This window comes from Lolium rigidum, chromosome 1 (genome assembly GCF_022539505.1).
Source record: "Lolium rigidum isolate FL_2022 chromosome 1, APGP_CSIRO_Lrig_0.1, whole genome shotgun sequence".
In the NCBI taxonomy this organism is placed as follows: domain Eukaryota; kingdom Viridiplantae; phylum Streptophyta; class Magnoliopsida; order Poales; family Poaceae; genus Lolium; species Lolium rigidum.
In genome coordinates this window covers 182,323,628-182,335,858 of record NC_061508.1, presented here as the reverse complement: position 1 = coordinate 182,335,858, position 12,231 = coordinate 182,323,628, and positions in this window count along the sequence as shown.

The following is a 12,231-nucleotide window of genomic DNA, read 5'->3' as shown; positions in this document are numbered from 1 at the left end:
CTCATGCCAACTGGAAGGAAGCAGGGACGGATCTTGATGGAATACAATTGCCGAGTGTCAGCATCATCGGCAAAGCTATCTAACCTCGAAGGAGACTGGATTTTCAAAATTTTCAGACTCCGTATAAGGAAAGAAGATAGGGTTGTCCAGGCCTTGGTAGAAAGTTCTGAACCACTCTGATGCTCCCTTCAAGGTTAGTTTGCTACCTGGGAGGCTATATAGAGCTTGGCCATAGCTGGTGCATCGGATCTGCTTCCCATTAGTATCGGGGAAGGTGCAAGTAGCTAAGGGTGGAAAGTTTGGGGTCTGGTTTTGGAAGTACAGCTGAGCCCATAGCTGAATAAACCACCAGGGACCACCGGTTTTGACTGTCTTTTGGGAGAACAGTTTAACAGACATCAGCTGGAGATATCTATAGACTTCCCCAAGAAACAGTTTGCCAATGCAAAGCTGAGTGCCTCTGGCAAGTTCATAGGCCAGGGAAAGATAATTCTTGGTTGGAGCAAGTGAAGGACCACAAAATATGAAGTGTTCCAACCAGAAATTCAGGAAGGCCGTGTGTTCTTTCTCTCGTTACGGGGCCTTTGTTTTTCATATGGCGCCGAAGGTAAGCACCCGGCTCGTGCACTCTGTCTTGGAAGAAAGCGTGTAGGGGACCTTTGGCAGCCTGAAGGCAGATGGGCTTGGGGATGCAATGTCTAAACCAGTGATCATGGCCACATCTAGTAAGGTTGGTGTCATGGGGCCATGACCAAACATGAAGCAATTCAAAGCATCAGACCAAAAATAGCCGATGGTTTTCAGAAGGTTTTCATGTTTCTCAAGGGGAGACAATGATAAAGCTAAAGCATCGGCTATTCCTGCGGTTTCCCAGGTGGCGTGGTGAGTTTTGGAGATTCTATTGTACCATGAAACCCAATCTTCAGGAGGATTAGGCCAGGCTCGTAAGCAGTCGGCCCAGGAAGTCAGATCTAGATTTGGGTTCACGAAGGGAATTCTATTTGCCTCGCATGAAATCAAATGGGCAGGACTCTCGGTAGAACGAGGGCCAAGACAGAGAGAATTTGGAAGAGAAGGATGTGGCAGTAGAATGTCTGATACCTAGAAATTAATGACGGGATGAAGTATTAATTCAGATGTTTGTTGTTAATTCTAGCACCATGTTCGGACAGCGAGGAGCGGTTGAGAATTACCTTCAGGCCGGAGACCATAGCGTTGGCGTTGGATGATTCCGCCATTGGATTCGCTGCGGGGTTGAGCCTGCGCGATTGAGATCTGAGGTTCGTGTGGCCGTGAGTTGGATCTGTTCGAGCGGCGATTTGGGGATCTGAGTGTTGCTCTTTCGGATAAGTTGCAGGTTACCGTTTGAATAGGCAACAGAGTTGGCCTTACTCGCGTTTTATGGCAAAGGCCGATGCGCTGCCATCGGCTCTTGGTGTGTTGACTTGCTTTGACCATCGGCAAAATTGGTAGAAAGGCAAAATCGGCTTAGAAATATTTTCTTCATTAATAAAGGGGCTTTTACAGAGAAGAGCCGATTGCTCAAGGAAGAAAGAACAAAAGCCGATTACTACTACTACTAGTCCTATACTAGTAGTCCCTAATCTAGGGGCCGTTGCTGCCCTCGTCGTCGTCATCGCTGCCGCCGGCGCTGCTGCTGGCGGGCGGGCTCCTCGTCGCTGCTCCCGTAGCCCTCTACGGGAGCCTCGTCCTCGTCGTCGTCGTCGTCGTCGTCCGACCCGGCGCGGAAGCGCTTCGCCGGCGGATATTCGTCGGAGGACTCGTCGTCCTCCTCGTCGGAGGAGGTGTAGCCGTCCCACGAGAAGCGGTCGTCCTCGCTCCCCGCTTCCAGCTCCCCGTCGACGAGGAACTGGAAGTCATCTTCTCCCTCGGTCAAGGACTTGTCGTCCTCGGACCAGACGGAGGAACCATGGGACTCGATGTCCCACTCCTCCGGGGCGCGGCGGTTGTACGCCGCCACCGGGTCCCACTCCGGCGTGGGCTCACGGAGGGGAGAAGATACGTAGGAGAGACCTGATGAGGCAGAGGAGGAGGAGGAGGAGGAAGACATGGCTACAGAGGAAGGGGGTTTTTTGCCGATGGCTAGTTCGGAGCAAGAGGATGAAGAGGCGAACTGCTCGACGCGGTTAAATAAAGGGATATGGGGGAGAGTTAATGTTACAGCAGCTTCGAGGAAGTGGTGCCAAAGAACTGTCAAATCGTGCAGAGAAGTTGAGAAGGCAAGGCATCATGATGAAGGATACTGCGACGGTTCTGCTCTGCCACGACGTGACCTTACGAAGAAAAAAAAAACAAAGTGGTTTTGAAATTATCATTGCCAAAACCAGGGGGGCATGTGTTATCACCAGAATTTAACCAAGTCTGGAGATGGGCCGTGATTAAATGGGCTTAGAGGATATGCACGGAAAATATTCCCGAACCGGCCTTGTACAATAAGTTTGGGCGAGATTGCCCGTGTATCTGTAAATTATAGTAGGTTACGTGTCGGTTAGAATTAAGAGATAGAGTTTAGCTCGTACACGATTGGGTTTATTCCCAAGTTAGAAAGTCTACGGACTATAAATATGTATCTAGGGTTATTGAGAAAGAGGACGATCACGTTCACAACAAATCAATCTAGGCGCATCGCCACCCCTTGTTTCGAGGGTTTCTCCCGGTAAGCAACATGCTGCCTAGATCGCATCTTGCGATCTAGGCAGTATCGGCTTATTCGTTGTTGGTGTTGCTCGTGCCTGAAGCCTTTTTGATGGCGAGCAACACCCTTATCTTAGGTGTTTTGGGGTTGATGACAATGCTTTCACGATGTATTTGTTTAGCTACGCTACCCCTTGATATCTAGCTGCCCTTACACCTATTTTAGGTGTAAGGGCAACATCTTGCTTGTTCGTTATTTAGTAGATCTAATCCGTTATAGTTGCTCCTTGTTCTTCAAGGATTGGTTTGATATCCGTATGGTTAGGCCTTATAAACGGGTTGAAGGATCCGGTAGTGCGTAAGGTGTGGTTTATTAAGCTCTAGAGGGATTGTTCCGGGGATCAACTTCACGTTGGTTTTTAGGCCTCTTTAGGGCTGGTTTTCCATCATCTTACGTATCTACTAGGCTCAATTACGCATAGGATGTTCCGATTATACGGTGAAAACCCTAGACTATCGTATATTAGCTTAGCTTAATATTGATAAAGCATGATCCCCATGTCCTTATAAATCTAACATGAACCATGGGGCAATCGGCTCTTTGAGCCGATCCACAGAACAACTTAAGAGCCGATCGGGGCTCGTATTTAATGTTTACGTGTTTGCCATGCAGGAAACTAGTCGAAGCAATCCATCACCTTCCTGACCAGGTATAGGTCAGGTGGCACGCCCTCGTAAGCACCAGGACGTGTGCCAGAAGGCATTGCGGGCCGTCGCCCGAGGGACCAGGGTCCACCGCAATCCTGGGAGCCTCCCGGCTCTACTGTGTGGCCCGTCGATACTCGCTGGTGGGTTTTTGACCGCAACAAGGTTCCCATGTGTATTATGTCATCTAGTACCACTGAGAATTAACAAACATGAATTTTGAATTTTTTTTGTAAAATTGCGTTGCAAAATCATCAAATGGATTTGTGGTTGCATACAAACTCGAAAAAACACATAATATATCAAAATGACCGGGAGAAAATTCTACATCCGAATTCACCATGGCTTGCCCGGTTAGACAATTTTTAGAATCGCCAAATTCGAATAAAGTAAAAAGTTACGGCAAAGTAAAAAAAATTGCTGCAAAAATAGAAAATTCGAAAAAAAAACTGTGGCGCATGGAGCTGCCCATGCGCCACATAATGTTACTTAAATATTTGAATTTTCTGACACCCTACTCCTCTCCTACACTTCATTTTCACTTCTCCTTCTCTCCTCCACTCCTCGTCCTCTCCTCCACTTCTCCACTTCTCCTTCTCTCCTCCACTTCTCCACTTCTCCTCCCACCTCTCCTCCACCCGGCGACCTCCTACTCCTCCTCCGTTCTCCACCTCCTCCACCTCCGGCCGGCTTCCTCCTCCACCCAATCCTGCCGGCCTCCTCCTCCACCCACCTTCGACCGGCCTCCTCCTCCTCCACCAACCTCAGGTTGGCCTCCTCCTCCTCCACCAACCCACTCGGCCGGCCTCCTCCTCCTCCACCCACCTCCTGCCGTCCTCCTCCTACTCCACCAACCTCCACCCACCTCCCATCCCACCCCGCCAACCCACCCACCTCCGGCGACCTCCAGCAATTTTTTTTAAAAAAAATCCGGCGACCCCAGATCTAGATCTAGATCTGGCTGCAATTTTTTTTTGAAATTCAAAAAAAAAAAAACTTTGGCGCACCACCACCGGTGCGCCACATAAATAAGACTTTCTCTTTCTATGGCGCACCTTGCCTGGTGCGTCACAGAAATAAGACTCTCTGTGGCACATGGGCAGGTGCGCCACATAATTCTTATTTTTGTGGCGAGAATTCTGTGGCGCACCAGCCCATGCGCCACAGAATATGGTTTTAGGTGTGCCACAGATGAGCTTTTTCCTACTAGTGAGATAGTGAAATACAAGTAATATGGATGATTATGAGTGGTAATTGCAATCTGAAATAAAAATGGCAGCAAGCAAACATGTAGCAGAGCTGGTTGTAAACGGTGTTTCAATGCTTGGAAACAAGCCCTAGGGATCATACTTTCACTAGTGGACACTCTCAACAATGATACCATAATTGAATACATAAATATTATCTCTTCACTACGCTACCACCGCTCTCCGGTTGAATAACAAACACAAATTCACTGCGTAGGGATGCATAAGCACCCTTAAAGTTCGCATTCTCAATCTATGGACGCCCCACACTATCACCTTGAGCATACAAATATGGTAGTAACTAGACACCATAATTCATAAGTATTTCTGTAAATTAAGCTTAGGAAACAAACACGGTGTGCACACTGTCACCTTCACACCGCTGGACAAGGTGTCCCCGGAGATCACATAATAAAACCACTTGAGTAGCACAATAGCTGAAGAATAACATCTACTTATTTAACTAGATTACAAAGCTCATGATCACATAAAGATCATACATGGAGAGATAGATAGACCACATAGCTACCGGTAAAGCCCTCAGCCTCGGGGGAGAACTACTCACTGCTCATCATGGGAGTCAGCAATGGCGATGAAGATGGCGGTGGAATCGATGGAGATGGCTACGGGGGCAATTCCCCGTCCCGGCAGGGTGCCGGAACAGAGGCTTATGTCCCCCGAATCTTGTCTGCAACGGCGGCGAAGCTACGAAACTTTGCATGGATGGAGGCTTGTTGATTTAGGGTTCACGCGTCGGGAGGCTTCTTATAGGCAGAAGGGCGAGGTCAGTGGAGGCCAGGGGGCCCCAGATCACCCCTAGGCGTGGCCAGGGCCAGGGCCGCGCCTAGGCCTGGTCTGGCTGCCCTGTGGCGCCTCTTCGCCCCCCTCTGGACTTCGTCTTCGTTACAGAAAAATAAGATCTTCGACTTTTGTTTCGTCCAATTCCGAGAATATTTCATTCACAACTTTTCTGAAATATAAAACAGCAGAAAACAGGGAACTGGCACTGTGGCATCTTGTCAATAGGTTAGTTTCGGAAAATATATACAAGTGCACAAAATGTAAACAAAACATATATAAATTGGTGTAAAACAAGCATGGAGCATAAAAAATTATAGATGCGTTTGCAACGTATCACGCTTGACCGGACGCGGTGGAACGATATGTACTTAATTAGGACGAGTCATTTACTAATGAGGAAATAGAAGCATTAGAACAAATATTAATCAGGAGAATTACCCCCACCAAAAGAGGATCCTAGCTTTGAATTAAAACCTTTGCCTAAAGATATGAAATATGCATTCCTTGATGAGAAGAAGATATATCTTCTTATTATTAGTGCTAACCTTTCAGGAGAAGAAGAAACAAAAAATACTTGAAGTGTTGCATGCATAAAATCTATTATATAATTAAAACAACAAACAATAAACGGCTTAGATTAAGCATCGTCAAACAACTTAAAAAAGAACGGATTAGATTTAGAGGTACCGCTTCAGAGTTAACATTAGAGGATAGAAGGAACGGATAGAGACCACGCACATGTATCAATTAAACGTTTAGCTTTTTTATAGCGGTTAAGATTGACTCTCTCGCTCTGTCTCCTATAACGAAGAGAAAAAGAAAACTTCTTTGCAACCCTAAAAAACCCAGGTCGCAATCAATCGAGGCATCCGTCGCTGCGTCCCAGGTTCTCCAAGCGCAGCGCCAGAGAATATTGGATTGCTATCCGGAGATGACCTTCAACTGCTACGCTCCCACTACGTTTGCAGGTCTGGCAACGAAAATTTTATTTTGGCATTGATCTAAGCCTCTGGCGTGCTGCCGATTGATTTAGCTACTGCATGGAAGCTGTAGGCATCCTCAGATCTGCATCTATACATCAATTTTCAGCAATGTTGTCTTCTCCATATGCTTATTCGATCTGGTAAAGGTGAGACCGCCTCCATCACGGCAAAAAAATAAGTACTTTCCACATGACGCTGCAAACAGAAATCTTTTGACGAGTTCTTGGCTCTCAGGTGTTACGGCATCTGGTGATCTAACTTCCTTTGTGGTAGGATTGCGCTGCAACCATTTAGAGCTTATTGTGTGGTTGTCCGGCATCCCGTCGTCCCGCAGCAGCTTCGTCCCAGGACGTGGACTTAAATCAACTCCATGTCTGCACCCACTCAGGTAAGGATAATATATATATTGTCGATAGTTTCAGGAAAATCCGCCGGATAATTCAGTACAGTACACCGTGGGGGAAGGCGCTATGGTAGCAACCAAGATCTAATTGGGGCCTGGACTCGCACACTTCTGCGACCGGCGTCGATGATACGGCCAGTGGGCCATCAACCACCCACGGACACGTTTGATCGAAGTTGGCACATCACGGTTAATGGACACGCTGGAGCTGGCCGCTGCGAGACGAAGCTATTCACGAAGCCGGCGTTTTCGACTCCATCACTGCCGTTGAGGGCTTGAGGCATGGTGCAATACGTTCACGGACAGGAACCTACTTGATGTCCATTGCCGGACACGTGGTTCCTCCTGCCAGGCTGTGGCCATCGGTGAAGGCGCGATCTCTCTCGGTCCACTTCAGCTGGCCAGCAAATCAGCATATACATATGTGCATTTCGAAGTTAAGGTATATAATTATCTGATATGCACAATATCATCAATTTTATTGCTGTATGTGTATCATATGAACTCAAGCATTTTATCGACCGCTCCAGCTTGCAGTAGAAACAACGCCGTCGCATACAGGAATCTATAAAGGGTGCACAAGTTGAGTTAACTATCAATTTAAACAATCAATTTAGGTATAAATACTAATTCTATACGTTTTTATTTTATTTATTTTTTCAGCATACGGACTAGGATTTTTGGTGTGATGCATTTTAGATCAACCGTGCTTTTAGGCACATCATGTTTTATGTGATTGCATAGTTGATATTTCTGCAATTCTTTTAGATTTTACTCCCCTTAACAATATGCTTTTATCAAAAGTATATATGTGTTTCTCCATTCAGCCCTTATAATTTCATATTATATGAAGAAAGGTTAAAATATTTTTATTTCTGTTTTGTTAATTTTTGGTTCGAAATACTGAGGCATCCATGCACTTCTAGATGTACCAATGAATCTATCCATGCACGCAAGCATCGATTGATATTGCTGATCCTTACTGCAGGGCTTCGATGAACTGCCGAAGAATTGAAGCAAACAAAACATAAAGGGGTGAACAAGCTAATCATTTGCTGGTTTGTCTTTTTATTTGATTGATTACTTCTTCAGATATTTACCATTAGTTGATTAAATTTCCTTCCTAGGCTTATAGCCGGTTTGGTTTAATAGCCCGACATATGCTCATGGAAGTGACCATACAAAAGAATTGCATCGACAGTGATACAACCTACTTATGTTTCCATTCTTTTATTGGTGAGTTTCACCATGTAAGCCATTCTTTAAGTAATCAGCAATGAAGCAAAGAAATATGTGGAGGCTCAGTTGTACTCAAGCCCAACCAATACCGTACCGGCCGGACCTTCCATACTCTTGAAATTCTTTTGTAATTTACTCCAACCAAATTACCTAAAATATAAAAATATTGTGTAGTGTTTTCTAGGAGAATTTTGAAGCTCTTTTCTTTTACTTAGTCCTCTATATTGCCTACAAAATATGACAATGTTATTAGATATATGAATATCAGAACATATCATGACTGGTGAGGCATTCAAACATGCAAGCCACACGTATTCTTTGAAGCTTTAACTATTTATCCATGCAATCAGTACATTTCTAGGTGTTAAAAATATGAAAGGGCACAAAATTCCTAAGCTCCCCCATAAACACAAAAAGGATCGCATGGAGATAATACTAGGAAAAAATCATACTAAAATAAGCAAGATGAATGCACTAACTCAAATAGGAAAGCTAAGGATATTTATAAATTTTTTATATTTCAGATAATGAGAGTCCATAGTGGATACACACTCTCCTTTCAAACATTTTTAAAATATTTTACTTTTACCTCTTGGGGTGAGAAAATATTACACGGGAAATAACTCAAATAGGAACGCTAAGTATATTTACAAATTATTTCCATACATAATATGTTTCTGAGATCACTTTCAACCTATGATTTCTTTTGACCGGGAAATAGCAGGCCTCCACTGTAAATTCTCTGTTAAAGAAGAAAATAATATTTACATAGTATATATTTAAAAGGGCAAGATCCAAATAAGAAATACAAGTATTACTCTCTATCCAAACCAAAAGCTTTGATCTGTGAGTAACCCTGACCCTGTGAGAAATAAGAACCAGTACATATATTTTAAAATTGTACTTTTCTTCAAGAAAATCAAGAACCTCTTTGATAGGATATAGCAATTTTTCTTTGTAGAAATGTTCCAAATAATTAAAATAGAGACTTCCATAAAATAAGGTCCAACGATTTTTTTTCGAGAACAAGCTAGATTGAGATTCAGTAAAACTATCTTTAGCTATTGGCTGAGGCAGACATGCAACGATGTCCCAATGATGACAACCGCTGTCTAGCGTTTGTGAGGAAACTAGCACTCTGTAAAATATATGAGAGCGGGCTCACAAGATATTGTCCTGATAAATCGCGCAGCTATATGCTATCTAGACGCAAAATCATGTACCACTCAAGTAAAATACTTTGAGCTTAGTCTACGATTTCCACGCTGAGATGGAGGATGGAGACTAGCAAACATGAATTTGTATAACTTTGGTGGAGTAAACACATATGATGCTAATGCATAATATCCTTGATCCACATTATTTGTCTGGAAAGTGTCAGTTCTCATGAAAGGCCTCCATATATATATATACTACAAACAGTGTATCATGAGCTTCAAAAAAATTATGGTTACTTATTTCATTTTAATTTGTCAAAAAACTCTACCAACAAGAAAAATAGTACATTATATACAAAAGTACAAAAAACAATTGTTCTAGCCGCGCAATTGCGCGGGTCACCAAGCTAGTTAACTTGGAAGGAGATGCAAAGCCCGTTGTTGATTATTAGCACCGTATTCACCCAAAGATGAAAGAAGTGGTGAGGAAGGAGGTAATTAAACTCATTGATGCAGGTATTTCTTTATCCCATGGATGATAGTAAATGGGTAAGTCATGTTCATTGTGTGCCTAAAAAGGGTGGAACCACTGTGGTTCCAAATGATGTAAATGCACTTGTAGTTCAACATACTTTTACTAGTTATGGAATATGCATTGATTTTAGAAATCTAGATAAAGCTACGCTTAAATATTATCCTTTGCCATTTATTGATCAAATGATAGAAAGATTATCTAAACACTCACATTTTTTCTATCTAGATGGTTATTCTGGTTTCTCTCAAATTCCGGTTGATACCCACAAGTATAGGGGATCGCTGAAATCTTCGATGGGAATTATTACCCAAATGATAAGGGTGATTCCACTAGATCCTCCTAGGTGTTGCCCAATCTTTCACAGCAAGAACACGAGGTAGTAAATCCTCCCAACAACGCGATGAACGCAACCTAGAGAAGAGGGAACGAATCCAGCAAGCAACGGATCGATGAACGATACACCTCGAACCTTGAGCTAGATAATCCTTGATGAACACAAGAACCTTCGCAGCGGATATAACGGATAAACGGCAGCGCCGTACCCCCGGAGGGATGATACACGTGAACACACGCAATGGTTAGAAACCCTAAACTTTAGTCTAAACTTCTGTCTCCCTAAACCCTAGCCGCCACACCTCCTTATATGAGGGGGAGGTGGCCGGCCAGCCCTTACTGGGCTGGGGCGCCCCACTATGGGCCTAGCCCTAGTTGGATCGGACAGGCCCAAAACCAAATGACACACTAATAACCCTAATTTGGCCCACCATGATGAGGACATCCCTACCACACTACTACCTCCGTCATTACCAAATGAAGATGAAGCTGCTGTGAAGCTCAAGTCCAATGAAGTTCGGATTGGACCTATTACAAGGGCTCGTGCGAAGCTACTTAAACAACAGGTGAACTTGTTCCTAAACGATACTTTGATTGATGAGAAATTTATACTGCCTAAGTCATGTTACTTATGTATCATCAGGTATGAAGAGGAGACAAGCATCGCACGAGGAGGAGAGGAGCAGCTGGACGTGAAGATGGACGTGAAGCTGGACATGGAGATGGACATGAAGATACCCCATGGACGCGCGAGGGAGGAGCGGGAGGCATGCGCGAGAGGAGAAGCCAAAGTCCAGGCCGGTCCAGCACCCGGTCAGACCGGCCGCCACGCCAGCGCGCCCGGTCTCTTGCCCGGTCCGACCGGGCGGCACGCCGGATCCGGCCCGGCGCCAACCGAACGACCAGCTGATGCCAACCGGACGGGTTACTGCGCGACACGTCCCACGCCCGATCAGCACCCGGTCCCTGGCCCGGTTTGAACCGGCCAGCCCGGTCCCAGGCCCGGTCGACCGGCTCCCAGACCGGCCGTGTCTGAGTCTGTCTCGACCAGATCTATTCTGGGTCGGTAATTTTCGTACTTTTTTGACCTGAGGTCGTCCCGGACGCCTATATAAGTGCCCAGGACGCCCCCAAAGTTCCTTTAGACCACTTTTAAGATAAACCCTAGTTCTTAGTTGTTTGATCTGCAAAACTATTGAATTCCCTACATCATATTGCTTGATATTGGTGTAGATCTGAAAGTCTTCTGTAATCTGCTGTTCCATTGGGAATTCAAAAGTTGCAACTTACCGCTTCGTGGTCGGCGGCTACGTGCGCAAGTGTGTGGAGTTGTGAATATCTTGCAGGGTTGAGAGCTGTTGCATTGGCGACAGGGACCAATTGAGAGATCTCGTTGCGCCATTCAAGTTATCATACACTTCATCATCCGTGATTCTCCGCTGTGTTCATCCCGTGATCATCATCACCACTGTTGCTTATTGAGAAGATCGGGCCACCCCTTATCATCTTGGTATCAGATTTCGGTGTTTCCTCGGTAAGCCATCCACAATCCACCCCATAGTTGAGTTGTGAGTGTTTCCTATACAGAAAAAGCCATAAAAAGTTAGGGTTAGGGTTTGCCATGGCCTTAGATTGCACTAATTTCGAGTTTTAGTTGCTTTTCGTATTTATTTTTGCGTATCTTTTTCTTCCATCTAGTTGTTAGGGTTTGTGTTTCCGCTATCATTGGTGTCAGTTTTTGTTACTCCGAGTCCACATAGCGTACAGTGTGCTTGTTCCCAACCATAGACACAGCCTTTCGATATAAGTGACTAGGCACTTTCCCAGAAGAGACTAGTTTTACCGCTCGACAGGCTGCTCTTTAAGGTTTTGGTGCTTTGCATTATCTATTGGCCGTGTTATCAAGGAGTAGAGTCATAAAATAAAAAAAAAACACAAAAATTGAAAAGAAGCAAAAAGAGCTACATAGCCGTGTGGATACAAAAAGAAAAATCCAAAAAGAAAAGTGAAGTGCTAGTAGAATCAAGTGAAGGCCTAATTTTTCTTTAACTGCACCCGTAGTTGAGCAATCTTGTGCCTGTTTCGTTGAGCTTTGCTAGCGTCTCTCTAGTGCATTGCAACCGTTCCTACATATAGTTGCACTGCCACATTTATCGCCTTGTGTGAGTATCAT